General features: G+C 33.8%; 1 protein-coding gene across 1 annotated transcript in view; it reads left to right on the top strand.

The window, feature by feature from the left end:
* The window catches only part of beat-Ic (beaten path Ic), a 58,325-nt gene that overhangs the window by 21,135 nt on the left and 22,065 nt on the right, over positions 1 to 15,125 (top strand). The window lies entirely within an intron of this gene.

The raw sequence follows: 15,125 nt of genomic DNA, 5'->3' as shown, positions 1-15,125 counted from the left end.
TTTCATAAATGCGCGCATTCATCTGCATAAAACGATGGCCAGAAGGGTAACGGAGTATTGTGTGTCCCGAGGGTAAAGAGAAAACACATAACTAAGGCGAGGGTCGAATTAGAAGTTAAAACAGTTTCATCAACCAAATATACAAGTAATCAATAGTTGGTATTGAAATGAAGTTTTAAAACGATTTGAAATGGAATTAACTTAGTAATTATGAATCATTAATTATTTTTCGAAGTGATATATTTTGTTAACTACTGAGTGTTAATAATTGAAAGAGATCTGAACTAAAAGGCACAATAGAAAGCTTATGTTTTGCTGCGATTTGACATATTTAGACTACTTTATGAAATATCATATCTAAAGTGGTTTCTTATTGCTTTTTTTTTTCAAAATACTAAATATAGACCAAGTAAATGACTTTAAAATAGCTAGATTTTTTGGTTGAGGTTTATAATTGAAGTATTAACAAATAAAAAGGTTCTCTGCTTATAACAAACTTTTTCAAACCCTTTGAGTATCTACATAAAAAAGGGAAAAAACCAGTCCAACAACAGTCCAAGGGATGCCAACAACACAAACCCTCAGCTTGTTGCCCAAATCCTTGCCTCAAATCTATCAATAGTTTAGATCCCTCCGATAAAAATCCGATAAGTTTTGATGCTTATGATTGAATTACCATCGAATTCCACTTGAACTCAGCAAGCAACCCTCGGATATAAGCACTAGCCAAAACAGATGAAGCTCATTGCTTTGCTTATGCCACTCGAATGGCCCAAACCACCACAAAAACCCATCGACAAAAAAGCCCCCAAAATGATGATGTTGCAAAAGAAACTACGATACTAAATATCCCATCCAAGGCATCTACTGACTGCCATTTTGCCTGCCTTCAAGTATTTTTGTTGGCTGCCGCGCGTTTTCGCTTTTTTGTTTTTCGCTAAGGAAAATGCCAAAAGGCGCGAGCGGGATAAAGTGTAAACAAGCAAAGCGAAATGGCAAAGGGCCCAAAGGATGGGGAGGAAACCAGGGGAAAGCGCAACTACAACAAAATGATAGCAATTGCTGCCTAGAGAATATTTCATAATTTTTTGCGTGATAAAGTCGCATTTGGTGGGATTAAATGAGATTTTCTTGCAATTACCCCGAAATATAAAAAAGTGTATTCGATATATATATGTATAGAGAAGCATTCACACATACATACATACATACGTGTATAAAGGCAGGGAGGTATGCGGTTTCAGGATAAAAGTTTAGTTTGTTTTTTTATTTATCCCTAAGTACTCAATGTATGAAACTTTCGGTTGATATTGATTTGCAACGATTTCATTTCGTTTGAATTGAACAAAAGTTTTCGTGTTCATATTGCCTTCCTTTAATTTTCTTTGCCATTTTTTGTTTATTTTCCTTTTTTGGAGGTTTTTTTGTTCAATTTTACCACAAACATTTTTGTGATCGATAGTTTTCTAATTTATGCTAAGCACAAACAATGCAGAGAGCAAATGCATTGTCTACGAGTATGTACATACATATGTATGTGTGTATGTATGCGGTTCACAACACAAAAGCCAACTTCATTGAAAAGGGTTTTGCTTGAAACTTTTTCTGGCCTAAACATGCAATGCAACATGTTGTGCATGAGATCCACTCAACCACCCCAACCCACCGACAGGCATATCAGCCCAATCCTCATCATCACTCTCGAATATTGGCTTCATCCTTTGTGGAGAAAAGTTCAGCCTTCTTTTGTTGTTTTGGAATTTCACCAGGCTATATGAAGTATCAGGGTACGCTTTTCAATTTTCGCTAATTGAACATTGGCAAGAGTGAGAGGAGCGAGTACTGAAAATATACAAAATTCTTAATATGTAAGAAGTTTTTTTTATAAACAAATAACTACATACATCGAAATGAGTTGGTTAGTTAGTTTAACAGGGATCCCCCAAATAAATGGTAACAAGTTTTATAAAATATCCCCTCAGTGCAGACAAACAGAAATACTAAGAATTTTGTAATATCTGCCAGTTAAGTCATAAGTTTGTATGTCACATATTTAAATGTTATTAAGGAAAATTATCTTTTCTTAAAGTAGTGAATAATGAAATTTATTGAAAATTTCATTTAATTATGAATCCAAAAACATATTTCATAATATTCTAATATTACTAGAATAATGAGTTAGTTTAGTCAGAAGAAAGCGTTAAAGTAGCTCTATTTCGAACACAATGTTGAAAATGTAAAAAAAAATTAGTTCAAAACTATTTCTTTATTTAGAGTGTTAATATTTTGTTGAGTATTCAAAATGTAAGGTAATGTAATAGATTTCTAAATTAAAAAATTTGATTTCCCGTAGCTATACCTCTGTTGTTTCCAATCCTTAACTTTTCAACCTTTGTTGTTGAGAATAATATTCCAATTGATTTATGTAGGAAGTAGGAAGTCATTTTTATTTTGGAAAAGGTCATATCGCATTTTTCAAATTGATTGTTGTAAAATTACTGCAAAAGGTAGTAGAGCAGGTGCGGTTGAATGTTAAAAATTGCGGAGACCAATTGGAACTGTTTTAGTTTTTTTTTTTTTTTTTGGGCAAGACTTTTGATGGGGGGGTTACCACTTGCATCTCTGCATAGAAGTTCTCTAGTAAATTCCATATACGCATTGCAGTTGTTGTTTCAGAGCTTTTATGCCAAGCCTCTAGCTTCTGTTTAACATTCTCTTGTCTTGTGGCCCTTCTGTTACCACGGCTGCACCTCTTCATCATCGTCTCACGCACACTTCACTTTGCATATCACATGAACTTGCACTTTGCAGTTTACCATTTTTTCGTGTTTTCTTTTTTTTTGAGGACAGGTGGGCGAAAGATATGCAGGATGGTGCTGGGGTGCTTTACCCAAAAGGATGTGGGTTGAAAAGAGGTGGGTGAGGTTAGCTGAAGACTCTTTGTCTGGCAGACATTTACCGTTTACTGTTTTGACATTCCAACTCTTGGTTTGAGTCATGCGGGCAGCCAAGTTAGACTGGCAACCGACTGACATGCCTTTTGTCAGCATTCTCCTTCTTAACTCACTAACAATTGTGTGAAGTGTGCGGTTGATGTCAGTCAAGTTTTGCAGGTAGAAATTCGAATAATACTATCTGCCGTTTTCTTATATCAACTTTCACGGGACTAATGACATTAAATTTATTGGGTAATGAATGAACATTTTTTAAAGGACAAAGTTCTCAAGCCTTGAAAATTTTCCAAATTTTGTCACACTCGCATTGTTTCATATCAGTATAGAATATATATAATTTTTTTTGCCATTTCAATAGACTTTTTTCCGACAATTAATATTGGCCTTAATCCCATAATATGTATCAATTTTAAGAGGCCTACGTTCGTCATTCCTTGCTGAGCTGCACTTAAAAGTATTTTATCAGCAGCAACATAAAATTGTTGAAAAATGGTGAAAAATTTGCATTTAATTTGCACAACTGTCAAACAAATAAAACTGCAAAATAAAATATTAAAAAAATATATATGTATTCCAAAAGCAAATTGGTTACCTTAAATGACGAGGGTGGCTGGAAAAGTTATAGCTAGTTAGCTATCTAAGGAAAACTATTAAATGAGCAATATAAGATATAAAAAAAGCTAACTTAACATCCTTGAAGCCTTTTGAAACTTAGTCAGCTTAATCATTCCTCCGTTTAAGATCACAACCTTTGAGTTAACCCTCGTGCATTTTATGTGTACGCATGAGGTTTGTCTGTATATATAGTAGCTTGCTGGGAGCTTATAAAATATAATGAAATGGCCAAAACCAAAAAACAGAAGAAACAAAAAGGAACATATCTCTGGCAGTAAAAACAACATAAAATACGAAACAGCAACAAGATGGTCAATGTACCCGCAGTTGTTGTTGGTTTTTTGAAATTCCCTTTTTTTTTGTGCTTTCTTTCAGCCATTTTTTTTTTTTTTTGTTTGGCTATGAAATATGAGTCAAGTTTTCAATGCATGCCGGATGCATTCATTATAACGTTGACGAGACTCGGTGAGAAGGAGAAAGAGACAATAATAGGAGATACGAAGAGTTAGAGAGAGAGAGGAGGAGAGAGACACTTCACTCATACATACACATGTTTGCTATTATGCAGTTTTCCTTTACATTTTTTTTTTTGTTTGGCTCTCTCACATTTATGACAAATGCATTACCCACACATACACTCACAGTCACACTCACCCGCAAACTTGTACTCACCATCCCACGCATATATGTACATATACATATACATACGCACACACACAAACATAGTCTTTATGATCTCATGCATATGTATGCGTTTATAAAAGCCACTACAATCAGTGAGTGAGTGAGTGAGAGAGCGACACAGGAAGAGAATGACTGAAAGTGAGACACAGAAAGCATTACTTTTTTACCCAAAATGATGGTCGTTCCTGTGTATGGACCACATGTACAACAACAACAGCAACCAAAAGTCTGTCTGAGCATGAGTAAATCACACAGTTGACAGAGGTTATATTTGGTAAAAAGTTAGTCGTCAACCATCAAAACCCCACAAGAATCCAACATCAATGTGACAAAATTATTCACTCTAAAACATTGACCAACATTTTCTGCATATTTCTTTATTTAATAAGTAAACATTCACATTAATTTCACATTCGGAGAGCTATATTAGGATTGCAAAGGGTGTACCCAAAAGTATACAACAAGCAGACCAAGAATTTGCTTTTTAGAAACCTGTATAGAAGTTTTGGAATATTCTGAGGGTGAAAAAATATTCAAAGCAAACATTGCTTGTACACAATAGTAAAAGAACAAATAAATATATTTGCATACTTTTGGGAACAGATTTCACTGAGATCGTGCTCAATAACTCTTGCTGAGATCGCAACTTCTCAAACAGCTGATTAGCATTAAACATTCAAGTCCATTATTATATATTTATATATAAACACCAACACTTTTCTTTTATTTTAGGACGTTATTTTGTAAAATGTTGTAATTGTTTTTATTTAAATTCTACCACATTGGGTTATTGAAAATGTTTTATCTTTCTATTTTTTGAATGCAGTTTCCAATTGATTTTCAAATAACATAGCCTGCAGGCATTTGTCAAATTGCTTTTTGTATTGTGCTTTTTATTTTATTCTTGCCAAAATCAAATTAATTTAACATTTTTTTCAAATCAATAATATATCAATTGAAAGATTGCAATAAAAATTGCATGGCATACTTTCAGGCGCGAGCACAAACACATACAACCTAAGAGGCAAAAAGGAAATTGAAAAAGGTGTTTTTTGAAATGCCAAGTCACCAGAAATGAAAGAATGATAGATAAAAAAAGCACACATACACACAAACACAAACACACACAAGTAAAAAGGAAGAAAGAAAACGGCGTTAGCTAATTTTCTAAGACATCAATTCGGGGTACATAGATGCTACAATTCTTTGGCTGACTAGGGGGTTGGGGGTATTTGGGGTTGAGGCAAGGAAAGTCGTGTACGTGTGACAATGTCGCCAAAACTTTCTACCCTTAGACCAGACTTTTTTGTGCTCTTTTTGCGCTGATTTCTGAAACGCACACATTTTGCATACTGATCAGCAATCAAAAGGGAAGTTTCTTCGTGTTCCCTTTAGTAAAATTTCTCATGTTTTTTTTTTTTTTTTTTTTTTTGGGTGTCAAGTGCAAATTAAAATTCCACTTTGGCGTTTGGGGAATTCAATTATTTCTTTTTGGGGCGTGGCTGAATGGGGTTGCCTGGGGGATGGGAGGCCTTCTTGTTGTTGATGTTATTTGACCACCAATAACTAGAAATTCCCCGCACCAGGGATTTATTGCCTACAATTGTCAATTGCGAATGGCAATCAGCTTGTTTATTGAGTTGGAAAATTAAATATATATGTCTCTAAAAGTCAAATAAATTAACATTCGTTTCGATTGTTCAGAAATTTCCGGCATATTCTTTGCACATTCTAATTACTTCGCATTTTTAGCAGTTTCGTGTTTTGGTTTCAAAATTTTATGTCGACACATTGTTATCGTTTGCCATATTAAACGTTATACGCTAAAAGCAAAAACATGTCGAGATAGTTTGAATTTAACGAATAAAAAAAGAAAAAATTATTTCTCCTCGCTTAACGGAAATGTATAAATTGCATTTTGCGCCAAGTAAGAGCTTAATGGAAGGTGGCAAAATGGCTGGGTCTATGGCGAGGCCAAAGGAGGGCGATGCATGGATCAGAGTAGCTGAAACTATAGCAGCTGCAGACTTGCAGAATGTTGTGCTAAATTTTAAAAACACACCCACACACACACGTATGTATATACTATATCTATGTCTATAGACTTACACCTGCAGGATATAAAAACAGGTAAAGGCGACAAAAAAGTCGCTTACACAATGAAAGTAGATTGCAATAATTTAAAACAGTAAATTAAAGAAAAACAAAATTTATTTTTAATGCCACGTCTGGCATTCATAGAACTATTTCTGATTAACACTTAACACTGTGCCATTTAAAAAACAAAATAAAAAAGTGAAAAAAATAAAGTATGTGCCCAAGAACTTAAAGTCAGATTTTAATGATTATACTTTATAATAATTGATTTCACAACATAAAATATAAATTTTTACGAAATACATCTTGTCTATTTTTCATAAATACGTATACTTAATACTGTGCCATAAAGAAGTAAGAAAGTCAAAGGAATAATATGAAATATATCCGCAAATATATATTAAAAATTTAAATATTTTTATTACTTTTCCTTAGCCTGAAAATTGGTCTCTACCTAAAAGGTATGTAGGATATATTTAATTCACCTTGTAAATTTTTGTATTTACTACATAATCCTGACTTATAATTTGTGATTGGCGACTTGAGGTTCAATGTACGGAAAGCACAAAGTTTTTCGAGCTGTCAGACAAAATGGTTTATCATCAACCAAAAGTTCAGTCAAAAATGTTTAAAGTGTTTTGGGTAAAAAGCGTTTTTCTTTCTTTCAATTTTTATGTTTTTAAAAGAAACAAATCATTCTAGTTAGATAAATATATGATGAAATTTTGATTAGGTAATTCTTTTTAAAAGAAAAATCATATAATAAGAGTAACTAAAGTTAAACTATAGAAGTAACTAAAGATAGTTCAAAGAGCTCTAATCGTTACAATTTAATGTCCTTTTTCTAACTTCGTATTACATTTTTGTAAATTCAAAGCATTCATTGGTTTTGTCGGGTGTTAATCCAAAAAATTTCACCCACTACCGCAAAGCCAGCCAAAAATGAAAGTGTTAAGAGCATTTTTACTTCATCTTCTGCTTTTACTTCCACTTCTTCTACTTACTTGCTCTCTAACGGCAACAGCGATTCGCGTGCACAATTTTTCACCACTATTCTTCCATCTTTACTCTTTTACCTTGTTTTCCATTTATTTTTTTTTTTTTTTTGTACATTGAAACGAAAGCACTTTACACTAATGCACCTTAAAATTTTAAACATGTCATAACACAAACATTTATCCCAACGCCAGAGCACGAGGAGAATGAAAATGTATTTAGAATTGAAAGTTTCATATTTCTAAAATGTGCATCAGACAATTTGAGATTTTTCGTGTGGTCCTTGTCCACAGCTGCTAACACATTGATACCTACATATATGGATAATTTATTGGGTTAAACTTCCTAGAGTTCTAAATAAATTAAAGAAAATTAGTCAATAAAAATGTATGCATTTTGAATTGTTAATTTAACCTTATATTATTTGGACACGATTTCAAGTGACTTATTGATTATAACTACTAACTTTATTTAGTAAATGGCTTGATTATACATTTTATTTCTGGAACCAATTCAATTGCAATCAACTAAGTTTCATCCTATTTGTACAATCAAGATCCCGAAAAGGAATCGGGAATGGATAAAACAGTTTGAATTTTAATTGGATCCAATTATAATTAGCTCGAAAAAAACAAATCTTTAAAGCTTTATTTAATGCATAATATGAAAAAAATCAATTAGTCATACAATTTACTTACACAGATTAAAGCGTGAGAAACACGCAACAGAAATATTTTTATCCTCCATTATTATTATTACGCTTGTTTTTGTTTTTGTATCGCCCACAATTCCGTGACTGGGCTCATCTCTCAATTTATGCATTTATTTTTATATTCAAGAATTTACTTTCGTCTTTCCTTACCTCCCCGCATTGTAATAGCCATAGAAAAGAAATCTCTCTTAAAAATGTGCGCTAATTGATTTTCCTAACAAATAATAAACACTTCTCCATGTTTTCCCACCCATTTTCTATGGGCTAGAGTAAACAAGTGGAGGATACAATACAAATGTTCATAAATTCCAACAGACGCCTACAAAAATCCTTCGGCCCAAGTTTCTAAGTGGCTCACTGAGAGCTTTCTCAGCCGAAAGCAAACGAGAGAGAGAGCGAGAGGGAGGATGAAAAGTAATGTAGAGCGTAAGAAGAGGGGGGAGAAGGCCAATGTAGGCAAATATTTAATTTATTTCAATTTCACTTTTAATTTAGGCACTAATCTAGGCAATTTGTACACTTACACACCATTAAGCGACAAGTGTTGCCTAAATGCGAACCAAGAGCCAACGATTTTTGTCGACAACGAATATTTAATATGCTTACTAAAGAGATGTATTAACCAAGTCCTACTGTACAGAACATATGTGCTCATCACCAAAAATTCTTACTGGTATTTAAAAAATCCTTTTAAATTGTTTCTTTTTTAAGTTATCGTTGCAGTTGCAGTTTTAGGACTGTTGCAACCAGCCATTTAATATCTTAAATATATTTATTCACAAAATTTAGTTTATATTTTATATAGACATATTCTACAAAAATCCATACACATACCTTCATAGGTGAAATGTCAATTTTATATATTTTATATTTGTATTATTTGATAGGAAATTGATCTCTTACTTTAGTGTTATTCATGTCTTATAAATATATTTCAAAAAGACAAGATGAAAGAGACATTCAGATACTTTCAATATCATTTATATATATTGAAATATGGCAAACTGAGGTTTTATTCACAAGTTTGATATACCCTTTAAAAGTAACATATTGTATTGGACAACGCCTTTTTGTCCACAAAAAGTTTAAAAAAATTTACTTAACACATTGAAAAATTATATCAAAATTGAAAATTTCTCTAAAATTTGCACAACTCTATTTACCTTCCATAATTGCTCAATCTGAACTCAAAACTATAGCCAGGTGGGTAAAATATTCAAAATATTCAAATAAAACCTCTAAAAAATAAAGACATTGCAGATATTTAATGCTAATGAAATGGTATAGCTTAGAAGAGACCCAAATTTACTGGATCTGAAAACCCAATTTCTCACTATAGTATACATAGATTTCATAGTGCCTAATATACATTTAAAGCGTCTGAATAATGATAAATATAAAATTGAAAATTTCAAAGGAAAAATTCCTAAGCCTTACTTCAGCACCTCCTCCAAATAAGAGAGAGCAAAAAAAAAAAAATAAGAAAACCTCACACAATATTTATTTGTTTTCATTTATTTTCAATAATTTCAAATTTCCATTACATTAGTTTTGGGTTTTTTTTTTTTTTTGCTGTTGCTGTTGCCCTTATTTGGCTGTTGTTTGTGTTGTTGTTCTTTATGCCTTTGCACGAAAAACAAACAAATTTGGCGATTTGCCTCGCCGCCACCACCCACGTCTGTTTGATTACCAACATTCTAACTAAATTTCCACCCAACACCCCTCTGAGCTCATGCTCATTCCTGCCCCCCTCACCAGCAAACAAAGTAAAGCTGCTACAAATAAAAAATAAATGCCATGGTCCTGAATCTCACCCTCTGCCGATCCAGAAATCGACGCATTGCTAAAACTTTTCTCATTTCTACTTCAACAAACATCAATACATAAGTCTGAGAGGGCCGATGCGGGTGGCTGTGTTCTCGGGTGGGGGAGGGAGTGGTTGGTTTGGGAAACTTAACTTGAACCATATTCCATGGATTTTTGGTTCTTCTGCCATGGCCACAAACCCAAGTGACATTTGGCACTTGCCCTAGTCCCAAGCTAGTCCCTGGCCTCGACAAATTTACACATCTTCTTGGAGCAGTATTTTTTCCTTCAACTTCTTCTTGTGTTCAATATTTTCGTGATATTTTTTTTCTTTTTGCTCATTTTGGTGCTTTGTGTCCGTACACAACTTCCGTTTCCTGTTCATTTGTTCACATTTGGCATGTCAGATGTGAAAATTTTTTTAATAAAACTGTCAACATTTGATGTAGATTAAGAAATTATGGTTGTTTAGCCACACAGAAGAACAAAAAAACATAAACAGAAAAAACTTTTCGTGGTTGACAACTGAAATGTTATCGCAGGATGAAATCTGAAAAAAATCAATCAGTGGCAAGTTCTCTGCAAGAGTTTTGTGGAAAATTGACTTCCACAGACATTGCTAATGAATGTCTGCCCGAAGGATAAACACTTTGGATACGACAGCAGAAGACAAACGAATAAGTCAGATTCCTTACAATTCTCACTCAGAATACGAGTTAATAAACATTTCGAACAATCTAAAGGCCTAAATTTGATGCAACTGCATGCAAAAGCCATCAATCCTTTTGCCAATAAGCCATACCAAAACTGTGAACCCTAATAGGCAATCAGACTGTCAGATCGAACGAAATCAAATTCAAATACGAAACATTGTGCAATAAGTGGCCTATAAGTTTGCTTCATTTTCCATTGCCAGTTGCTGTTCAAGGTATTCCAAAGCAGCCACGCTAAGTATCCTTTTGATAGCAATCTGGGACAAACTGAAATCGAAGTCAAGTTGGGCAAAAATTGCAAAGCCAAATTGTTGGTCGTTGAAAGCACATTGAGTGAGGCTTAAAAGAGCCACAATTTCATTGAGACTGACAGCCTCAAGAAGTATCTAGAATAAGGATTCTATTTGCTTTCGATTTCATTTCATTTATACCTAATTCTGTTGATTGGGCATACAAATATTGTTCAATAAACTGTTTGTCTGGGAACTGTTTAATAGCTAGCATTGCATTTATATTTAATAGGCATTTAATGCTTTTGTATGGGCCAAAGTAAAAACAAAACCAATTACAATGTGATTCACGTTTTCCAAACAAAAAAGCGAAAGAATTACCAATTTCTATTGTTTCGGATCCTGCGAATCAAACAAAATACTATTGTTAGTTTACCATTAGGTCAATACTTTCCTTTATACTTATCTGGTTTATATTAAATATATTTAGAGTTATTCATAATTAGCACGCAGCTTCGCAGTAATCCAAGTTTAATTGAAAATGCTCTTACTACTTTAAATGGTTTTCTATCATTTATACTTAATATAGCTAATCAGATTTGCACAGAAATACATATGTTTAATGCGAAAATAAAGACTCTGACTAGTTTTTTTTTTTGGTTTTGGGAAACCGTTACACACTCTTATCAAATACGAATTACAAATCCCTTGAAAACAAAAACGAAACCGAATAGATGGAGGGGAATAAAACAAACATTAGACAGCCATCGCAAGGGATAAGCAACAAAAGCATGATTGAAGGGCCAAATCTTTTATCAAATGAATGAATCGAGTAAGTAAAAGAACAAGGAATCGCTAAAGTCTCGATGACTTTAAGATAGACACAAACACACACACAAATACACACAGAAAGAGACCAAATCTCAGTCACTTGAGTATAATCACAGGACAAACAAACATAAAGAAAAATTGCTAACAAAACTAATAGATGAAAACAATGTGGAGAAGGGGAAGTGGAAACATATGTATAGCCAGATAGACATATGTACATACATGTATGTATGTACATATGTATGTATCTATGTGTGTGTGTATTTTGTTGGTATTGATAAGCATCGAATTCATTAATTTATATGTTCGACGAGTATCAAGCGTAGAATCACAGTAGCAGAAAAGGAGTTGCTTCTCCTTCGTCAGTTTAGCTTTGTAATGTGAAACTAAGTGATTTGAGTCAGGCATGCGTGTGTGTGAGTGTCTGACTGGGTGTGAGTGTGTGTTGTGTCCCTGTGCGTGTTTGTATATCTTCATTACAAATCCTAGCTGGCTTTTGCCTTGTGGATTTCAAATGAAATGTGCTGCCAGAATCTAACAAAGCTAAACCCAAGCGCTGCACAGTGGTTCATAATATTAATAATTACAAAATACAATCAGAAAATATACAAACCACTTACTTTCAAATACTTTTCGTTTGATTCTTTCTATAAAATAAAGCATATCTCAGTGTTACATCAATTTATTGCTTATGTCGTGCCACTGTGCACCCCCTGTAGCCATGACTGAGCTCTGGTTTTGCTGTCTTTATGACCAGAACTGTCTTTGCCAGGCTCTAGTCTTTGGGTCTTGTTGCCTCTCTGGCCTTAAGTAGTAAATTCAATCAATTTACCAAGGCAGCATCACAAAACAAAGAAAAGAAATCTTCATCTCTTGGACAGGGAACAATAAAATCTCAACTTAAATATGTCACAGCAATTAATAGAAAGTAGAAGCAGGAGGAGGAGGAGGAGTAATGGCCGTAGGAGCTGCCCACAAATCCACAATCCTAACAACATGCAACAGCAAAGGGAAATTGTGTGACCAAAAGGTTCATTTTCGAAATGAAAGAGAATTCTTGGAACATAAGACATTTATACAATACATGACCAATCCGGAGAAGGTAAATTTTTGCAGTTGACAGCTCATTTATAGCCTCAAAGAGTTCCATCCCGCCAACACTTCACTTTACCCCACTTGCCCCGTAATATATGACATTTGAATATGATATATGGCCAATCGATGATCTATGTCAAAGTTTAACAGTGAAACCAAAACATTTACACAATTAGAAAATTTTCTTGGGTTAACCAATAAATCAACTAACTATATGTATATATATATTTATGTGTATTTGTATTTACAATACAAAGAAAATGTAATATAAATCATCTAGCCCTGGACAATCAATTTGAATGCCGACAGGACCAGGTTAACTAAACGCATTATTGGATATGCAAGTGACATACTTACGTACATTGTGTGGTTAAACTATCTAAATTAAATGTGAATTGCTTGAAAATTGAAATTTCATGTGGTCAGGGAAGGCAAAATAATTCAAATAGGTATCTCATAACATAATAAATCATAGTGGGGCATAGTTGGTATTGAGAAGAGATTAGATAAGGAGTCACTGAAACTTATTCATGTCACACAGTTTATTTGTACTCACAATCAGACAAAGCAAATTTGATTAATTTATTTTATGCCACAAGCAAAACAAATTTATTAAATACAGTTTTTTAAAACATTTCATTGAAATTTAAGCTTCACTTCCAAAGATTTCAGTTGATTTTAAACAATAGATCCACATGGTTTACATGCAGCTAACCAAAACCAATAGGAACAACAGATAATGCAACAATCTTGCAACTCGAATTCAATTCAAAAAATAACATTTGACTTCTCAAGCATTTTACACCCTACAAAGTATTCCATGTAAATGTCAGACAATCATTCCAACATTCGAAGCACACCCAACCAATCAATAGTTCTGGAAGGAAACATCCATTTGAAGATACATTTGTGAGCCATAAACAAAATATAAAATGTTAAAAAGCCAAGTACCTTCGGATACTACCCCGAGAAACAAACAAACATTTCGATTAAAGTGCTTCGAACCAAAAATGCCAGCACGTCAAGGTGATGAGGAGTAGAACTAGAAGCAGGATATGAGGTGGACCAACGAAAAAAAAAAACATTCCTGGGATAGGTGCTATAAAGTGGCAGACAGCATCTCAAATTGCACACCAAACTGAACATTTAGAGAGGGTAGCGTCTTCAAGCCTCAAAGTCTCTCATACCCAACCCAACCTCGACCAACATTGTTTTGTAATTTATTTTATTTTAGACAGTTCGCTTGGGTTTTTTTTTGGGTTTTTTTGTTGCCCCCACAGAAATCAACTTGCTACTTATGCGTCGTCATTGCATAAACACGAAGAAACGAGAACAGGAGATGTGAAGCTTTGAAAAATTGCAACATTACGTGTGTACCGAAAAAAATAAAGGAAAAGAATAACCCAGAGTGAGGAGAACTAACAATATTTGCATGCAAAGCATGCAGCAAGACAAAAAACTCTCCTGTGCTCAGAGCTCCATCAGTCTCTAAACTCTTGTGGGGTTTAGGGAAGTGCAAAAAGATAAATTGATATTTTGGGACTGATATTTGCCCAAAATTGTAAAATTGTCCATTGACATTTAAAAAGTTTATTGGCAGGACACAGGGAAAACGAAACTTGCCAAACCTCTTTTCTTACTTTCTTTTTTCGTTCCCCTCTTTTTTGAGGTGGTATCGGGGTGTCCGTTAACGAGTGCCGGTTACCATATACATACATTGAAGTTACTCTCTATCAGAATGCCTTAATTAAGAACGTAACGATCCCGGCTTCACATTTGGTCACAGATGTTGCCACCCACCAAACAACACATCGTATCTACTGATTTATTTTTTGGCCACACAGAAGTTTTTATACCCTCTCAGGCCATCGCATTTGGGTTCAATTCTCGTGTCATTTGTGTTGCCGTTAACAGAGGACTTTTCATTGTGGCAGTAGAGCTCCTTAATGGATATACTTTTTATGCAAGGGTAAAAAATGCTAGCCAACAATTTGCAGTTTACATTTAACATGGACCAAAATGAAACGCCCGACAGTAGTGAAGAAAAAATACCGAAAATTGGTTTGTTTGACGGCACAATGTCTGGCCAAAATAACATTACATATATACAACTATATCTGTATACTCATATATATGTATATACTGACTATATGTACATATGTATAGTCACTGAAATGACAAAAGAAATGCATTGTGTGGGCAAAAAGACATTACACAGACGGTCAATCATTGTGTCCGTTTGTTAATAACTTTTGTGCGTAAATTAATGGAAAAACAATAAAGAAAAGAAAATATTTGTTAATATTCTAATAGTTTGACCCAGTTAAAGTTATGTAAAGAAATCAATTTATTCTACTTTACTTTAAACTGTAAAGTTAAAAGTAGTAAAAGG

Source organism: Drosophila tropicalis, unplaced genomic scaffold, assembly GCF_018151085.1.
Source record: "Drosophila tropicalis isolate 14030-0801.00 unplaced genomic scaffold, ASM1815108v1 contig_237, whole genome shotgun sequence".
NCBI lineage: Eukaryota > Metazoa > Arthropoda > Insecta > Diptera > Drosophilidae > Drosophila > Drosophila tropicalis.
This window is presented reverse-complemented; position numbering and strand designations above follow the sequence as displayed.